Genomic DNA, 20,104 nt, shown 5'->3' with positions numbered 1-20,104 from the left:
GCCCCATCAACTTCAAACCTACTTTAAAAAGTAGTTCAAAGACTTTTCAGGTATTATGGTCTCTTATATCTATTTCTGTTCCTTTTGTTTCCTAACAGCATGGGATACTGACCACACATACTGCTGTCAAATATAGAAATTAAACTTACAGAAAAAAGGAGACACTTTCTTTTTAATCTCTTGGAAAAACTTCCAGACTAAAGCATAGTTCTTAAATTGATAATATCCCTTTAAGAATTTATTTGCCAGGTAATGTTAAAAGAAAAAAAGACTTTTAAGGTCAGTTTGAACATTAAAAAGACCCCGTTTTAAATAAATTTCAAATCTATATTAGAGATAATGGCAAGCAGTGTTTGAACAGATCTCCAAATATATTCTACACCTTAAAAATTCAAATAACTTTAAAATCCTTTTAAGTGATTCCTAGCTCTTTGGAAAAAGGGCAAGATCTACCCTAAGAAATATTTTCTTGCATAAAAATAATAAAAATAGTTTAGTGTTGCAATATATGACGGTCACAAAATGTATAAAGCTACAAAATTATTAACACATGAAGACCTGCAGTTTTTGAATAATGTAGTAAATATGATTGTTTTTTTAGAGGGGTGAAATAATACAATACCATCAGAAGAGAAAAGTACATTTTAATAACAAAAATATTGAACGTAACTATTTTTCTTTAGATCTGCTACGCAATCTGTGTGTTCTCTATAAGATGTCAAACTATACTGTGCATATGTACACTTTGCTCTCTCTATAAATATACATGTGCATGACACATTTCTAAAAGCAGTAAATGAGTGCTGGGGAAATACAGAAACAATGCAGTTCCTAAGAGAGGCTTATTTTTCCAAGTTATTAAAAGAAGGTGGCAAGCATTCATGAGGATATGAAAATTTAAAGCTGTCTGCAGGAAACTCTGAAAACCTCTGGTTAAGGCTGCTGCCAAAAAATCTCAGCTATGTTATGTCAGAATGTTTAATTGCAAGCTGCAATTTTAATGAATGGAAAGATATGGCAAAAGCAGGGAGTTTCTGAAGCAACATAGAGCAACCGTGAAAATAAAATACCAAAGGTTGTAATCTTGAATGCTGTTGGAAGCAGGAGTTTCCATCCCAGCTCTGACTCCTTTTCCTACTGTGCAGAATTTGCCAGCTGCCTGGCGAAGGGGAGAGGTAAGCTGGTCTGGATATCATCTCCTGGGCTCAAGGCAGCACTTGTTATGTCTATGTGAAGAAGTCAACTTCTTTGCATTTGTCATTATGGGTGTTTACAGAAATGCATCTTAGGAATAAGGGGAGGAAAGGCAAATGTCAGAGTGCATTAAATAACGTATTTTCTTTACTTTCCAAGAAGCTCGCTCGCAGCATGATGTTACTATTTATATCAGATCTCTTAAACCCAGCTGTTGGTTCATGTTAACATGCAGAATGGTGAGAAAATCCCAGCAGAGGAGCGTGAATCCCAGAGAGACTTGTGTTCTGTCATTGTGAGGACCTATAAAATATCACAAGTTTTGCTGAGGTACGGGTCAAGGGGTGCAGTCAGTGAGGCACGCAATACAAATATTTCCCGTGTTGATCCTCCAGTATTAGAAGGCCAACAGCAAAGCAAAACGAAAAGTGCCAAATGCTGCCACAGACAACTTCAGATAAATTAGCTCCAACCCCTGGCTGGAAAAGTTTGAAAGAGAACTTTTACCTGTAACTCAAAACTAGCAAGTATACTGTACACCCACATTACAGCATTCTTAGACAAGCTGTGTCTGATCTAATCTTATGTACCTTGGCCACAAGTTCTGGAAAAACAAATATTCCCAAGGCAATCAGATTACTGAATGTACCATATAACGATGTGGAAATATTAGTGGTTTACAGAGGGCAGTTTATGAAATGGATTGAGTGAATTTAATTCATGCATTGTCAGGCAATTTGGATTTAACTAAAATAAGGATATCTTTTCTTGATTATATCTGTCTTTAGTGGAACACCGGAGCCAAATAGTAGCGTAACAGCATTACTCCCAACCAGGGACACGGAGGTCAGGGGAGTTTGTTCTAAGCCAGCTCTCTGAGAGCAAAAGTACTGTACTGGGGTGGTCATTATGGGGTTAACAGGGTTACCCAAAGTCTTACTGGAAAGGAACCATTATCTGCCCCTCTCTGATTTCCTGCTGCCTAGGTGGGAGTCCCCCCTTCTCCTGTCCTTTGTTTCTAATGCAAGTTCCCATCCTGAAATGCTGTGAGTACAATTTGGTTTTGTTGCAATAAGCAGTCCTTCACAAAATCTTCATTCATAGAGTACTTCCACTATTGTAAGTGAAACAATGTTAGGAATTAATCTGGCCTGCGATTTTAAGAAACCTTGTTCTTACAAGCTTGTTCCTAGACCCTCCTTCCCCATGAAGGATAACTTAATTGTTTGGCAAATATGCAAGAGCTACATAACATCCTCTACTCCTCTTATCTAGAATTTTAAAAGCCCTGCATTTTGTTTTTATACAAAGCTCACCTTTAGAAGCAGGAGACTAAGATTTTTTTCTCCAGGATACAAGATAAAAAAGCTGATTTCTGGAATAGAAGGAACATTTGAAAGGAGGCCTGAGGAACCACCACGGTATACCTCTGGAGTGTTTTGTAAGAAGGTCCTAAAATGTACTTTAAAAGTTAGTGGAGATGTGATTTTGGTGGTAGTGCCTCCAAAATACCTTGAATGGGTGGGTGGAAATGCTCTGGAATAGAGATGCAAAGGAGAGCTTTATTGCCATAACAACTGCTGGATAATGACTACACTCAACTGTGAGGCTACTCTAGTTAAAATTAAGAATACTGGTGTCTTTTTTCCCCCCATATTTTTCTTTATATTTGCTATTTCACTGGGTTTATTTCTCCTTGGATATCACGGAAATTACACTGCCTGCTGTTTGGCCAAGGGAAGAGATTTCAGGTGGTTCTTTTTAGTCTCTGGGTGGTATGTAAGATGAGCAGAAATGTGTTCAGTGGTTGTTCTCTTACATCTCAAGAGTGATCCTAGCAGATGCTTGTGAGAATTTTTCACTTGTCATATTGACACTAAAGTGTGATGTTCTCTAGGGCTTTGTCATGTTGATGCTTCTATGGTCTTATAAAGATCGTAATTTTTTTCTCTGTAGAGTGGGTTTTTCTTAATCACCTACAGCTTTGCATCCTTTGGATTATCCAGGTGCATTTGGCCTTTGCAGTCGTCCTGGAAGTTAAACCTAACGCAGAGCATGGCCATCGAGTCATGAAGTGGTTTTAGTCATTCTTCTGTGGGTTTTTTTTGTGTTACCCTAAGGGGTGATATTTTTCATTTACGCTATTGTGACATGTGAGAACATCTGTGACCTCCCCGCCACCCATTCTTTTTCACGAGCACTCCCGAGAGGGGTCTGCAGAAGCAGATGTCACAGCACATCATCGCGTATGGAAAACAACATCTGTAATTTCAATTGGGTGCCATATTTTGCACTTCCTTTTCTCAATTGTTACACAGGGCAGTGTTTCAATTGAGGGAGGGATGCATTTCAGTGGGAAAGGCGCTGTGCTATACCCCTTAACTATTGTTTGCAAGGCGCACATAGAAATCCCTTGAGCAACACATGCTACGCTTATTCTTCTAGTGCCACTGAAAAGGACAGATTAGAACCAATTATTTATCTCTTTGGCTTCCTGCTCTGTTTCTGCCAGTTTAGAATAATATGATTACATACTAAGCATAATTTATGAGTATATCCAGAAGTCCTTGCTTAGGCCTTGCTTCAGTGTTTTACTCACATTCCCAGTGACTTTTATAGCTTAAATGAAGAATTCAGGATTTTATCTGACATCTTTTCAGCATATTGCTGTCATGGGAGGATTTCACGCTATCAATCATTAGCTTCTAGTAATAGACCTTACAGGTATTATGGATGATAGGTATAGTGACAAAGAAGAGAATAAACTACATTCATATAAAAATCAATGACATTTGGACTGTTCATGTTGAGAATTGTAAGAAAACTGTATGCATTTAAATCTCTTCCCAATTATTAGAGGTCAGTAACATTCAGCTTGGAAATACCACAGTAGATGGCAATTACTGTATTTTGCTATTTCTTTGTCTTTGACACCTCTTACTAGCTTTTTCCGAGATCCACAGTAAGAAATGCATACCCTTGCACTTCTGTTTTGAACGAAAGGTGGGTGTTTCAGAAATTGTTCAAATTACTTAGTGACTGTATATTTAAACCCCAAGTAAACTGCACATTATAAATCCTGATCTTCAAAATTTCTGTAAGCTGTGAGTTACTGCTTCCATTTGAGCTAAATGTTTGGAAACAGACAACAGAAATTGACGTTCATTTTTTGGGGAATGATCTTGGAGGATCTACCTTTTCCTTTTCAATGGTGTGGTTATCGCACTGCCAGTTGGGTATTTCTGTCACCATGTCCGTTTTCCAGAGCAAGCACCCTTGATTCTCCTGTCCAGAAGAAGAGATGTGCCCTCTTCATCAGTGATTTAGTGCTTTGAAATGGCTCCCATCATTTCACTCTGAGGCTGCCGGTATCTTGCAGGATAAATCCGGAGAAGCTGTAGAGCGCAGATGATTTTTGGCAAGTATCTTTTTACCATCAAAATTTTATTTTTGGGTCATTCTTCAGCTGCTGCCTTCTGTGAAGGAGAAAGACGCCAATTTTATGTCTTTTATTATGCATTCCCAAGTAGTCTTCTCTACTTCCAGCAAAATTAATGGGAACTCTGACAAAGATAATGTGAGGTGGAGATGGATGGAGGAGAAACCGAGGTGGGCTGTCACCTTAGCCTGGAAGCAAAGACAGAGCTCATGTCCTCACAGAGCAGTGATTTTCACAGAAAGCCAGTCAGAAAAAATAGTAATAAAAAGAAATATATATATATAGGGGGGAGGTGGTGTTGGTTTCTGTGTGGATGACAGATGTAGCTGGGCTGTTTGGTGTCGGTCTCCTGCAGCATCCTCCAGTGATCAGGTCTTGCAAGAGGACGAGGGACCACTTAATTGCGACTTGTTTTAATTAACGCAAGGACGTGGTTTTGGGCCCTGAGAGCGAAGCTTTGCCTTGCTGGAGAGATGAGAACAGGGCGTGGTGGGGGAGCGGAAAGCAGCTCTGCTGGCTGCGCAGCTTTCCCGCCCGGCTGTCTCCTCCTGAGGAGGGAGGTGGGCTGTGGTAGGGGGCTGCGGGCCCCGCCATGGCGGGCTGTGGTAGGGGGCGGCGGGCCCCGCCATGGCCTTCAGGCCCCGCCGCAGCCGTTGCCCCCGGCAACCCCTCAGCGCCGGGTGCGCGCTGCCCTGCCCTCGCGGGGCCGGCGCGTGGGCGCACGCGCCGCTTTCTCGGTGGGGCGGGCCCGGCTCCGTGCGTCACTGGGGCGGTGAAGGGAGGGACGGGGACATCTGTGCGCATGCGCTGTCGCCAAGGTTGGAGAGGAGGGGGTATGGCCGAGGGCTTCCTGCGTTGTAGGCCCGCTCACGCTCGGCTTTGATTGGCCGCCGCTTCCCTCGCCGTGTCTCTGATTGAGCCCCCTCCTGTCACTCAAGGCGTCCACGTTTCATTGCGCCCCGCCCACCAACTGCTCTCTGATTGGTCGGTGCTTCTCCGCTCTGCGGGCGCTGATTGGTGCTCCCGCCCCTTCACTCCGGCGAGCTGTCCTATGGGCTCGCAGCGCCGCAGGATTGGGTCGGCGGTGAAGAATGTAGGCCCGGCCGCTCCCCATGGTAAAACAAAATAATCCGGTGATGCTGCGTGCTCAAAGCGGGGCGCTCCCAGCCCCGCCGCCGGCCGCAGGTTCACCTCGAGTTCCTCTACGCTTTCCCCCTCGTTCCGCCCCTGTCTGGCTCGGCTGAGCGCCCGCAGCGACGTCCGAGCTGCCAGGAGAAAAGAGCGGAAGGATATTTCAGGGAGTCGCCTGCGCCGCCTGAGGAGAGAGAGTGTGACAGAGGAAGTAGTTCCGGCCCCGATTGGGCCTTGTTTCCCAAAAATAGCGCCCAGCGGGTATCCGTGCGCCGGTGTCAGTGTCTCCTGAGGAGCCTCAGCGGGGAGGAGGCAGGAGCGGCGGCGGCGGGCAGCGAGGGGACGCGGGCGGGTGAGTGAGCGGGAAGGGGGGGGGTCCCCGCTTTTGGGGGCGAGCGGTAGGGTGGGGGAGCGTTCCCCGAGCCCGGCGGCTCCGGAAGGTGGCGAGGGTCGGAGGCGAGGAGCGGAAGACGAGCGAGCGGGGTCGGAGGCAGGGGCAGGGGGTGACGGGTGGGGGCAGTCGCCGAGGGGGGCAGCTCGGGGCGGGGGTCGGGGGGAGAAGGAGGTTCCCCGCCGCCATCCCCTTCCAGCACTGCCGTACCGATCGGAGCGGGGCGGGGGGTGCCGGCGGGGAAGTTGGTGCGGGGGGCGGGCGGGGGGAGGGGCGGGGGTGCCGGGGTCCCGCGGGTGGGCAAGTTCCCCACGGCCGGGGCCCTCTCCGGAACTTCCCGCACCGCTGGTTGGAGGGAGAGGATGGACATTTATGGCCCAGGCCGGCGGAGTCTGCCCGAGGGCTGGTGCACCGGGGAGAGAGGGTGGGGTACGAGGCCCTGGCGTTCGGGGAACACTGAGGTAAGATCGTCTTCGCCTGGGTGGCCAGCTCCGCTCGGGGGTGTGTGTGTGTGTGTGTGACTGGAAAGGCGGGGAGGAAAAGTACCTTTTGTCCTGCTTCTCGGCAGCCACGTTGGGTAAGCAACATCACGTTTAAAAACAAACCAAAAAAAACCCCCTTGTTGGAGCCTACCCGTGGTATACGCTGGGGAAAACGATCGGGGGTCGGGGAGGGAGGAGGTGAAGGGAGAAATAGTTAAAGTAGTTGTGGGCTGCATAAAGGTGCGTTGGGAATGGGAGGAGAAACTGTTCGCTAATGTGTAAACTAGAGGATGTTTTTGTCTAGAGGAGGAAAAGATTGAAGGTACAGCTGTCTTGTACTCCAAGTGGGGTTTTGTGCTCGGCAGAACTCGTGAGGATAAGAAAAAGCGGCTGCTCTATTTCTGACTGGAAAGACAGTAAATTATTTGAGTTTACGGGGCTGTGTTTTCCAATAGATTTTTACCTGCTTTTGAGATGCTAGGTGGTGAAGAGAATGGAATTGCATAGAAAAACTGAGCCATAGTGGCTTGTTTGACAAGTGATTAATTTCAGAGTTGAAAACCTGGAGTTCTATAGGGGAAAAAAAAGCCAATTTAAGAAGATGGTTTCTTTTAGTGCTTAGTGTAAAACCATTGTGTCCCATAGTCATGCAAGGACTAAATTTATTATGAACAGTGAGGAAAAGGGGTTCTGGGAGGTACAAAGGAGCAAAAAAAAAAAAAAATAATAGTAAGGAAAAAAATGTGGTTTGGTGTGGAATTGGTAATATAGACAGTATTTATTTTAAACCTTTTTCACGGTCTGCTGAATTTTTATGCAGCATAAGGAGGGCTATAACCTTTCAAACTTATTTATGTTAGCTGTCTATACATAATTGTTCCTTATACAAGTCTTGTTTTTTATTTTTGGGAACTAGGTATCTGTATTTTGATAGACATTTCTGTTCCCTTGTTATTGCTAGCTAGTGTTTAAATAACCTGCGCGAAAGGTGTCAGAGCAACGTTCCTATAATCTGTTGTCTGTTTTTAAAATTATTTAAAATGTTTACCTTTTAAGTGTAAAAATAAAATCTTTGGTTTTTTTGCTCCTCTAACAAGCAATTTGCATTTGGGTGAGAAGTGTGAGGTTCCTCTTATAAACTATTTTTTTCACTTAGGTGCTACAAGATGAACAAAGTGACATGTCTTTCAATTACATAATTTGGAAGAATTGTAATAAAGGATGCAATTTTAACACTTTTGGTCACTAAGGGGCATAATTACTAAATGATATTTTAAAATTCTATACTTGTTTTCCTAGCAAAACAAAAGTGAGAGAATGGAACAGTTTGTCTTGATGTTAAGGGATTATAATAGTGCTGGCCAGTTGGAGAAGAGCCTTGTTTGATTGAGGGCGTTCAGTTTGGATTTTAGGAAGGAAAATAACCTAGTGCCCTGGTTAGTTATCTTTCTCCTCCATAATTCTTTCCTAAATCTGTAGTTGACATAGTCTACCAGGAGTAGTAGAGGAGTATCATCAGTAAACGAGAAGAATCCTTCAATGGGAGGGACAGGACCTACTTCAGAACAATTTTAGTGTAGATGGCAGTCTCTCTGCTAATGCAGCTCACCTAAACCAGTTTTAATATTATAGCATTTCTCATGATTTATTTGTGAGAAGGTGTCTACAGATTGTAAACTATGGTAGAAATATATTAGCCTTTCGCTTGTATGTTTCCTTGTTTTCTCCATTTTTTAAAGTGTGCCTTCAAACCGATGTGGTTATACCTCACCTCTATAAATGAGTGGGCCCATAGGATACTTTGCATATGCATAGATACTGGATTTAGATTTCTATAATTTCACATAACATGTTTCTTTCTCTGCGAAACAAGGGATGAAGAAATAAGTGAACACTGAATTTTATGAAGCTAGGTAAATTTATTTTCCAGAATTGAGTCGTGGTCGACTAGTAAGATAAGGAGGACTTGGCGGAATTAAAACTTGAAATAATTCTGGAGAATAAAATGGCTTATTATGGCAGAGGACCTATCTTATTTAGGAACCTTATTTGAGCTGAAGTGCGTGCGGTTTACCTTAAACTGGTAATGTGGGCAGCAAAGCTTTTTATGGGGTTTATTTTAGAATGTTAGCCAAGTTTGTTGGATAACTTGTTGATGTCATTCTGCGTATTCTGGGCCTAAGCGCTGCTTCAGAGAGACTAGAAGCACCATGCAAGTCTGTGAACAATGCCATGCTACCTTGCCTGCTCTCAGTCATGCCATGCATAACAAAACACAGCTGATTAATTCTCTGACAGTAGTAAAAGTAGTGTAGTATAATGCAATGTAATGTGCAAATCTGTATTAGCTTGGGAAGTCATTTTTTTTTCCTAAATTGGAAATATCTTGAAGTTTTAATAAGTGTGATTTGTTATGTCTTGCATGAGAGAGATCTGTGTTACAGCTCAATTTTTAAAAAATATATTTTCTAAAAATTAACATTAGTACATTTTATTCAGCTCACCAAATTCTTATTTTTATTTTTAAAGGCCACAGGATTAAATACTCTGTGTAAAATTTAGGCCTTGGGCCCATTCAGTATGACAGCAGCTGGATAATGTGTGCAAAACACTAGGAAATACTTTTCCTTGACATTGTAACAAACCTTACTCTTACTTTGAATTAATTTGAACATTATGTGGCAATGTATATGCCGCATAACTTCTTAACGCACAAAATGGCTTTATTTAAGTTTTCACATTTCTTGTGTTTGGAAGATATTGTTTCACATACGTAATAAATAATGTGTTCTTCGGTTGATCAAATGGCACAAAAGTCAAAATCTCTGTCTGTGACTAATACGGGTGATTTTTGGTGCCTGTTGCCTTGTGTTCAGATTTGATTTCTTCAACTCTGGTAGCAGGGAAAATAAATGCAGTATTCCTCTCTTTTCTTATATGCTTTATTGCTAGTGCTGGAAGACTAATGCAATAATTATTTGAATGGACTAGCCAATGTGGTACTCAATGGGGGTTTAGTTTAACTATTTCTCCTATCGTGTGAAGTGAATAAAGTCTCTGAAGGTGCAGTCAGACCCTGAAATAACTAAATATAGTTGACTTTTTCCCCGAATGTTTACAACGTGGTTTTGGTGTCTTATGAAGGTTGTAAGATTACAACAAGACATTTTTTTGATTCCCCGCCGCCCCCTTCCCCTCAAGGTGGTCTTGTTGACCTTCCATTAAAAGACTCCAGGAACTTTTTTGGGCAGCTAATCAAGATGCATTTTAGGTCATTGATACAGTATCTAATGAACAAACAAAGTAGTATTACAAGAGTTAAAAAAACAGACTTCAAATGTGTAATATGACAACTACCCTCCCCCAGCATGTGTTCTGTGGTAGAGTACCAGCTAATAAATACTGCTATGGAGGATTAAGTTTGTAGCCTGCAGTAGCGTAGTTTGCTGTGTTTATTTCAAAGTAAGCATATGATCTAGATTTCTACCTCTTACCTCCCTCATACAGTGCATTATTATAATACCTGATTTTTTCAAGGTATGCTTATGGAGTTGAAAGGAAGGGATTTTTTTCTTCCATGTTAAGGGACATTTATTTTTGTTTATCAACTGTGTTGTGTAGACTTCTGTTTAATGGTTCTGTGAGATTTTTTTCTAAATTTCTTTATCCTTAGCTCAAATATGCTTTTCTTAAGGAACATAAGCCCTTGTACTGTATACTCTCATTTCCATTTGACACTAAAGAGGAATTAATGTCTTGCAAGACAACTCTGTTCCTGAGATATCAATCCCCCCTGCCAAAACAGTCACTGAGCTGGAATATTTTAAGTGGTGTATATGATAATCTTCCTTTCTCCTTTTCTCCTTAATCTGAGGCTGCAGTGAATAATTAGGTAGGAATGACTGTTGGGTAAAGACAGTTAAATTTTGTGGCCGGTCTTTTTTCAAAATTTTGATGCAGGAGAATATAGAACCTTTTCTACAGAAAGCACTATGCTTTTTGTTCCCCATGTGTTTTAACAGTACAAGTATGCCTATATAATGAGAAGAAAATACATCCTTCTTAATAAGAGTGTGATTAATTGAATTATTTTGCAGGGAATTAACTACTCTATATTCAAAATGTTAGTGATGCTTAATTAGGTAGGTCTCCCAGTTATATTTGTCTCTGTCCCTAAAGAGCTTTTGAATTCTGCCAAAGTCCTTATGGGCCAACCTAGAGACTTAAAAGTGTATTCTGTATTGCTTTATGCTCAGCTGGATTTCACTAGTAGTTACCAAGTATTGTTGTATGCCTATTTTAAGTATATCAAGATAAAAAGTGTTAGGAACTATCATCCAAGCATAGTTGTGGAAAGGTGCTTGCTTTGACTTAAGTATCTGTGTACCAGGCATTGGTGACAGAGCATCTTTTACTGTGGTTTTTTAACTTTGTTTTTTTGTTTGCTTGTGTGGTGTTTTTTTTTTTTAAATAATGAGCTAAATAACTGTGAGAAAAAATGTGTTTGCCTTCGATGAGGTGGTTGGAGATCACCTAAAAGAGTGGGGTGTAGAACCGGATGGGCTTGTGCTCGTGATACTTCTATGATGATGATAAGGGGGGAAGAAGGATTTTTTCCATTTACTTCAAATCCTTTCAATTGTTTTTGAAACTTAGCTTCGTTTGAAAACCAGATTGCTTCCAACATGGTCACTTAGTATTTCATTGGACTAATGTTATTTTTATTGTTTGAAAGCTAACCATAGACCTGTAAGAATATATAAAGCGGATCTGTCATTTTGATACCTGCAGTACTTACTACTTGCAGGCTGTGGCCAGTATCAGTATTGAGGGCTGTACCAACGTACACAGGCCTGAACTTGTAATTTTCTGTGATTGCTTACAATGTTTGGAAGGTCAAGGGGGATAAATTATTAAACTTTTAGCTATGTCATTATGTAAGCACATCTATAAGTGAGCTGTGCTGTGGCTACGCTATTAAACATTTCTTTCTTGAAGATACTGGCATACAGAGTTGAAAGAGAGAATTCAGAAGAGATGATTTCAGTATCCTTTATGATGTGTAGGAAGGTATTGTAAATGTAAAAAGGCGGGATATGGAAGAATCACAAACAGTTGTAAGAGAAGAGAGTAAGCAAGTAGATGAACCTTGAGACACTCACGGATATACACACACACACAAAGATGAGGGGTCATAAAAGGCAGAAGAGACTTGCCTTGGCAGTGTCCATTATAGAAACTGTGTGAAGGTGTTAGGATAAGGTGACTTCACCCCCCCTGTATCGTGCAAAATCTGCAATACTTGAGTCCAGGAGGCTGAGAAGGAAATCGTAACAGTTTTGGGTTTTTTTTTCACCTCAGATATATAAAAAAAAAAAAAAGTGATAGTGTTTTTAAGATATGTCCCCAGATATTTTGAATTGTATTTAATTGACTGTCTTACTGTTGTGGAAAACTTGTAAAGTGTAGCTCAGAAACATTGTGTGAGATTATCAACATTAAGGACATCTTGTTTTTGGTATCATTCTTTCACAGCAACTGCCCTCTTCCTGATATGACTGCATGCATCCTGTTTTAAAAACTGTAAGCTGACAAGAGTGACTGCTAATAAGTTGGTTAAGTTGGTGTATATAACAATTTAGAATGTTGCTTTTTTTCAGTGTGAGCTTTCAAAGCACTGAGTCTTTTGAGAATATTAGAGAAAATGAGATGTTCCATCATTGCTGTGCTTGTATTATGTTGTCATGCCATGAGGGTAATAAACTAAATATTTCAGTAACTAAGTATTATTATTTTTCCTTGAAGCTGTTAAAATTATTGTGTAATGATACGAGGTTTTAACTGCAATTCAGATGTCTTAAATTTATGCTCAGAAGCCTATTGGTTTCAGGGTGAAAAAGGGCAAAGTAAAAGGTATGACAAGAGATACACTGTTTCCTTTCTGTACACATCAGGTGAAAAGTGCTATTTGCTAAAATCTTTGAGCCTATAGGCTGTCAAACTATGTTTGTTAGCCTGGGTTTGGTAATATATGTATTAGCTTGGCTAGTTGGCTTTTCGGATTTGAAGCTTTCGAGTGCAGAAGAAGGATTTCCTCTGAGAGACTTCCTTAATATCCTCCTGTGTTGTTTTTGAAGCATTAGGATTTTTGTGGTTTGTGTGGGGTTGTTTTTTTTTTTTGTTTGTTTGTTTGTTTTGTCATCTTGTTGTTCTCTTTATCTTTGTTCATAGTATTCCAAACGTTAGTGCCTTTAATTTTTGTCACGGAAACATATATGAAGATCTTTGTTTTGAGAGATGTTGGGCTCAACTGTAAAAAAAGTGCCAGCAGTAAAAGTATTAATGGGTTTCCATTAGGAAGCACTAAATTAGAAGAACTCCTTCAGCGGAAGGAGACCATCCTGTGTGGCTGAAGAGAGATGCGATCAGTAGGTAGAGGCAGGTATTAACTGGGTATAGGAGATGGAGAATATGGGTATATTTGCAGAAGTTGTGGTTATTAGCACAAATACTCTAAAAAATTCACAAGGAATATGTAGAACATGTAATAACATTGTTGAATATGAAAGAATAATTTTCAGTTTTAAGTAGCTGCTTGTTGTTTCTTTTGTCACAAATACAAAAATTCTGAACCTGAATAGCCATCAAAAAAGTAACAGGAAACTTACTAATTGAATTAACTGAAGTTTAAAAAATATTTTATTTTACCAAACCTATATTACAGATAGAAATACAGAACACTTGTTCTCAGCGAAGGACACGGGGACATTCAAAAAGTCCCCTGTCATGGGAGGGACTTTGTCATGGGTTTAATATAAGTTGAAATTTGAAGGTGTGGGGGGAGGGTGGGGAAATGACAAGAGTTATCTTAAAATAGTTGTCAAATGATTTTTTTTCCTTTTTTAAAAAAAAAGCTCTTGGTCAATTTTTCTATTTATCGCTGTTAATTCAGTAGCTCCAAGGAATTAGTGAAATGTGATGTTCAAATGATTAAAAGTTCTGGATTTGAAAGCATAAGTGATTAATGTTCCTGAATACTGGAGTCATCTAGGTGCTTCCTGCAAAATAGGAGGAAAGTACTTTAAAAGCCTAATGATTTGTTCGGGAGAGGTAATAGGGTTATGGGATAGTAATAGTAGTTGAAATTTTCAACACTCAGTATTCTGAAGGATGCTCCTAGTGACTCCTAGTTGAATTTTTTTATTGTTTTACAGGCTTATCTCCATAGGAGGCCTGGATTCACAGTAAGATGAAATGTAACCCAATAGCCCACAGTTATCCCGCTCGCTGCTTTTCAGTAAATCTTCTGCAGATACTTTTGGCATGCCCTATATATGAGACTTCTCTAGTTCAGTGGGTTGCAGTCTTTTTTTCTCTATTTGTAGATTCCCCATATGTTTTTGCTGAGGAGATGGACTCCTGTACTGTCAAGTTAAGCCTGGTGGTGACATGCTTGTTTCTATAGTTATTTTTTGAAGATGCTGTAGAATTAGTCAAGGAATCCTTTTTTTTTTTTTTTGTCAAGTACACGTGTGTTTACAATGAATAGTGCATTAGCACAGGGTGCTTAAATGAAACTTGCACCAATCTTAGAAAATAGTGGAGTCATTCACTTCAGAGGAGCTGATTGGAGAGGGGATTGAAGTGTTATGACTAGGAAGAGACCCAAGTAAAAACCTTCTTTTTTATTTAAAAATAATAAAAAAAGCTGCGAAGAGGACATGCCCCATGTTAGAAGGTTATGATCCAAGACCAAATTGTAGTCATGTTATGAGCCCCTGCAGCACCCTCTGGTGATCCAGATAGGCTTGTGCAGTAGTTGGGGTCCTGGCTGAGCTCCTGAATGAGCAAAACCGTCAGGTTTTGCTACAGGACTAAAGAGATACTTTAGAACAAGCCTAGGCTACAACCAACTTGATGTTACTAATGGGTGCTACTGGGTTTTGCTGCCATTTTTTTTTTTCCTCTTTACCATCTAATTTTTGTCTAAGAGGAGACGGAAGTCATTAAAGGATCTGTAGACTGTCCTGTTAATACTGGCTCTAGGCAAGCACAGCCAGTGTGATTGCATGAGATAAAAGGATTCCAGCTTTATGGCTGGGTTGCTCAGGAGCAAATCAAGTGTGGTATGGGGAAGAGGGAAGAACAAAGACAATGTGTGTATGAAAATTTTTATTCTGTGTACTATAGCCCATTTTATCTATGATATTAAAATGACTTGGAGAAGCAGTGGAGATAAATTTAATAAATAGTCTGAACAGTAACAGTGAAGTAGTAGTTTTACAAGTAATAAAACTTACAGAACTTCCATTTCCCTTATATTTCGACTCTTCTGTTATTCCTTGATCTTCCAGAGTCTCCCCTCTACACAGTCTATTTCTTGAAGTTCTGTAAATATCTGAAATGTCCTGCTAGCTGTGGCTACTCTGAGTCTACCCTGCTGACTGCCTGGGTGATCCAACAGAACCTGCTGCCTGCCTGGTCACTCACGACAGGTCAGGTACGGCGCTTGGGTACTGTGTGCAACCACCAGGTCAAAAATTCTGCAGCACTTTGTAAAGTATTAAAAAGAATTGATAGTTTTACTATTGCGCTTGGTTGAAACTGGCCAATTGAATCAGAAGCTGTTAATGAGGGAGAATAGACTGTGATCATGTAAACCTCATTATATTAGAAAAGCAGGTTTAGAAAGCTGTGGGTAGTACAGTTCCATCTTCAAGATTTTAGTGCCATCACTGATAATGCTCTAATCTTGTATCAGTAAAGTGTTATTTTTTTAAGTGTTTTTATTTAATTTTAGGAAAATACACTCTTAAAGGTAGGATGATTTAAAACTCTGTTCAGTTTCTTAATTTGTTTTGCTTTTAATGTATTTGATTTGACCTAAATGTCATATTAGGCTGTGATTTGTTCATTCAGCAGCGTAAAGGTAAATCTTAAATAGATCTTTGTTTTGATGATACCCGTTTGTAAGTATATGGGAAGATAGTTGTGTAGAGCATTTGTGATTTCTTCATACCCAGAGAGTCTGGTCAGGATGCTGTTTGCAAAATTCTGTAATGGTTTGGGGATTTCACGCAGGGGATTGACTCTGCAGCATTTGTATTCAGGATTTGATTCTTGTGATCTAGAATAGAAGCTCAATGGGTTGTGATTGCAGCTGCCTATCCTCTGCTTTTCCCTTGCCAGACTTTGGACCCTAATTGTATATAGTTTTGGACAGCAGTTTGCTTTTATGTGTATCTTCTGGAGGTGGGGGAGCAGGAGCTTATTTGCATCAAAGAAACTCAGAAGACCTGTTTGTCTAGAAACCATATAGATTTTTCTCTTTTAACACCTTGTGTCTAATCTCTTCCCCCCCCCAACAGAAGAATGGAGGGAATGTCTTCTTTTGTTCTTGAGAGATACTAATAAATGTCTTTAAAATCCTCTCCCCTCCCCCCCATGTTTTATTGAGGACTTTCTAGATCCTGTTTTTTTAAACATGAAATTTTAGGATTGTTCAGTAATAAAACCTATGACAATATTCCTAAAGATGCTGACTGGCTGGCTCTCAAAAGAGGGTTCAACCTGCTTTTCCAACTTGCATTCCTTTAATGAAATGTTAATGAGAAGAAGATCTGATAAATTTCTTGAAACTTTCTGTGCAACAAACTCAGTCTGAGGATTTTTCTTCAGATCCATTTCTTTTAAGGCATCTATGTTTGTTTCTGTAGCTGTCTTGTGTGCATGTAGATAATGCCTACAAGCAAACCACAAAGATCTTGGTGTGTTGTTCTTCTAAGACTTGAATGACTAATTTTCTCAAGGTGTAAGGAAAAGCAGCCCTTCGTGTGAAGTTTCTTTTGTGCTTGTGACAACTGTTAGAAGCAGGAGAAAGTAAGTACAGACTAAAATTTGGAGTTGCAATCTGACGAGGTATCCTCCTGTCGTCTTATCTTGAATAGTTGAGATCACAATTCTTGCTTCTGTCTTATCTGTACTTCACTGCTTTTAATTCTTCACAGTCTCTTCTGCTTAATCTTAATGGCTTATAAGATACTTCACTGGCATAATTAGCTTATCTTAAAATAGTCTGATCTGTTAGCAATATTGGAACAGTAAAGGGACAGCCAGCCCAACAATCATTGGGTTTCATGTAGTGCACCCACAGAGATGCGTCAGTGTTTGGGCCACAGGGGAGGAAGGAAGGAGTAGGTGAGAATTTCTCGAAGATATAACTGGATCTTGAGCATGAATGCTTCAGCCTGCCTGTGTTAGGATTTACAGATATTTTCCTTCAGGATTCTGACAACAGCCAATTAAAATAACTAGAAAGCTTTTTTTGTTTTGTTTCAACCAAGATACAAGTAAAGTGGAATGAAGATACAGAATTCAGTTCCATGGGAGTTCCTTTGCATAGGTTGTTTTTTATAGTTGTAGCTTGAGTGTGTCTGGCTTGGGTTATGAACTTTAATGCTTGAGAGCCTCTCTCATCTTACCTCCAACTCCTTGTTTCAAACTTAGGAGTATTTTTGGTCTCAGACCTTTAAACTTTGAGGAGTCCTACTGTTAATGAATCTACTTACTTGAGACTCTGTATCTGGGTTTGACTACTTTCTGTGATTGTCTTGCAGTCTTTCGCATTTGCATCTCTGTAGACGCAAACACAAATTTGGGCAAGGAAAGAATTGCATATATTAATGAAAAGATTGTTGTAGGTGTATTAATTCTGAAGGGTAAGCTCTGTATTTTAAAATGTGTATTTGTGGAAGATCTTGTGCTGCAGTTGTTACTGTGGTTGCCACAATATTCAAGGGATTAGAATACTTTTTGTTTCTTGTTACTATGCAGAGAAGGAACTTGATATACAATACATTCAGGATGCTGCTTATGATGTGATTTATTCCATATTTTCTGGAAGACATATTTTTGGATTTCTATAGAAGAGTACCTCTTTTTCCGAAGTTCATTAAAAAAACCCAAATTATATGCCAAATTAACATGCTTTTTTTTGTTGATGAAAAATGGATTTCAGCGTTTACTGTGATACAACTAACCTTTTGGTGAAATGTTCAGATCCTCAGTAGCTAATGCTATGCATACAAATAGTGGCCACTCTTGACTTTAAATGGAAAATGTAGCTCTATTATTTCAATGGGTAAAATGCTTTTTAGGGAAAGTTTTTTTTTCTATTTTTGGATTGATAACTGTTCATTCGGAAGTCTAATAAGACTTTTGTATTGACATTTTTAGGTCCTGTTTTTTGATCTCTGAAACCCTGCAAAAAAAAACTTTTAAGAAATGCTTTTATTATGTAGTGTTTGAGTTTGCAGACCATCATTGAAAGACTGAGTTGGACTCTGTAAGATGTAGTTAAAACCAAATTCTCCTGATAATATTTGAGTTCTACTTCCAGGTGGGTTTCATATACTACTTCCATGCAGGAAGTGAGAACAGTAGTTTTTACTGTACATCTTGCAAGATTTCTTGAGCATTTCCTGTAAATGGCAGTAACTTGGCAAGTCCTATGCGTAGTTTAATATTTAAACTAAGTTTAGTTTTATTTTGCTGGTATTGCTTGTCCTCTTACATATACAGATAGAGTTGCAATATAACTTAAGATTGGGAGGTGGAACTTGCTTTTCTTCCTGTTAGATCTATGCATCCCAAAAGCTTGGTATAGGCACGGTTTTAGTATGGGTCAGTTTGTTATAACAAAGTTATTTTGGTGAAACTTGGAGACCAGATTACATGAAGTCAGCTTGCAATTGAATTTGGTACATTTCTTCTAATGCTTGTTCTGTATTGTGTGTAGAATTCTTTTCCCCCCTTTTTTCTCCCGCATTCATTAACTGTGCTTACAATGAGTTTTCAGTGAATTAGTTTCAATGTTCCAGCTAAATCCTTGGCTGTAGGGATGGTGTCAGTGGCGGAGATCTTACTCTGGTAATCTTTCTACCATGTTTCCTTGTGTCTGTTAGACCTATTTAGATGAAAATGCTGTAAGCCGATGGCATTGCCTGTGTGCTTGTTCCCCATTATACTATTAATGTTTATGTCTTAGAAGTATTAGTAGAGAGATTATTAGGAGAGGAAGTCTAGCACAGAAAAGCTTCCTGTAGACTACTTGAAGTAGTGCTGAATTCTAACAGGGTTCCCATGGTAGTAAATGTGTTTTCTTTAATACACATTAGTCAGATCTTGCTATTGTCTTCTTTATAATACAGCGTGTTGGCTGTATTATGGTCAATACACAAGTTGCCTTAGTAAAACTTTCTAAAACACTATTAAAAATAACAACGTAAAACCATGTTTGGCAAAAAATGCTAAAGAGTTCTAATGGCTCCCGAGCGTGTAAGGCACCGTCTTTTTCTCTTTTTGGCATTCACATAAGCTCTTTAATCCAAGTCTTTTGTCTTTTACTCCTCTGCTGTATTCTCATACTAAATTAAATTATTTAACTTTTATTTTAGCAACAGGAGACAATATGAGCAGAATCAAAGTACTGTATCTGTCTAAATGAGTGATACCTAATTGGATTATCATTGTTTAGAGAACACGTCTGCCGTCATTCATTGTGAAACTGTACATTTCTGTTTGAGAGCTACAATAAATATTGAAATCTCACTGTTCAATCTAGTGAATGTAGCTCTAGAGCTGCACTTTTTTTGCCACTCTGAATTTCCAGAATGTACCAGTGGGTTGAGATGCTGTTCTGGAATTCCAGGATTTCAGCGAAGGGAGCTCTGGCTGCAGTTTAGTGGCAGAGAAGGGCACGCATCGTTTGCCCAGTCAGCCCGTGGCCAGCCCTTCTCTCCTGCCTTGGCTGCTGTGCCTGTCGCAGGAGGCTTCGCCCTCTCACTGCCCGGGGTTCAGACTCTGCTCACAGGAAGATGCAGTGGATCTAGAGATGCTCAGAGTCCTTTAAATAATGAGGGAATATAATGTCTGTATTTTACAATAATTTTTCTTGAAAAGGTGTTTCTGCGTTAAAGTGCTGTTTTGCTAGTCTCAGGCAATTAATGTAAGAAATCTAAAACCAGAATGTCCTTTTGCCAGACCTTAGACCTGTGTACCTGGTAGGTCTGTGCAGTATGCTTAGGCGTGTTACAAGCTTATAGGCCTTACCTATATTTCCCATAGAGCAACTTCTTCGGTTTATCTTAATGTTTACATTTGAAAGTCTTGCTGAGGTAGCTTACTAAACAAGGTATGGTTGGAAAAATGCTACTAATTAGATCTGGTTTCCAGATTAGAGACCAAATTCAGGAAAACAGCCTTTTAGTTTGTTTAGCTAGAATTCCTCAGATTCCCTCTTCGATCAAAGGTAAAGCTATATTGTGCTACACGTATATAGAGAGATGTATGCAGGCTACCTTGAAACTACTTTAATGTAGCTGTGGGAGTCTATGGCATGTTAGGATACCCACATGGAGAAAGCATTTTTTTTTTTTTTTTTACCTCTACCACTTGAAAATCCATGGT

General features: G+C 40.0%; 1 protein-coding gene across 5 annotated transcripts in view; it reads left to right on the top strand.

The window, feature by feature from the left end:
* Positions 1-5,708: 5,708 nt before the first annotated feature.
* The window catches only part of MEF2A (myocyte enhancer factor 2A), a 93,026-nt gene continuing 78,630 nt past the window's right edge, over positions 5,709-20,104 (top strand). For 2 of the 5 annotated variants that reach the window (XM_074155549.1, XM_074155547.1), the window contains exon 1: positions 6,028-6,116. The gene's annotated coding sequence lies outside the window, so the exon portion shown is untranslated. Of the gene's footprint in view, positions 6,117-20,104 lie in introns of all 5 variants that reach the window. The other 3 variants (XM_074155544.1, XM_074155548.1, XM_074155546.1) reach the window with 3 other exon arrangements.

Source organism: Numenius arquata, chromosome 11 (assembly GCF_964106895.1).
Source record: "Numenius arquata chromosome 11, bNumArq3.hap1.1, whole genome shotgun sequence".
In the NCBI taxonomy this organism is placed as follows: domain Eukaryota; kingdom Metazoa; phylum Chordata; class Aves; order Charadriiformes; family Scolopacidae; genus Numenius; species Numenius arquata.
Note: the sequence above shows the minus strand (reverse complement) of the source record. Positions and strands in the feature narration are given on the sequence as shown.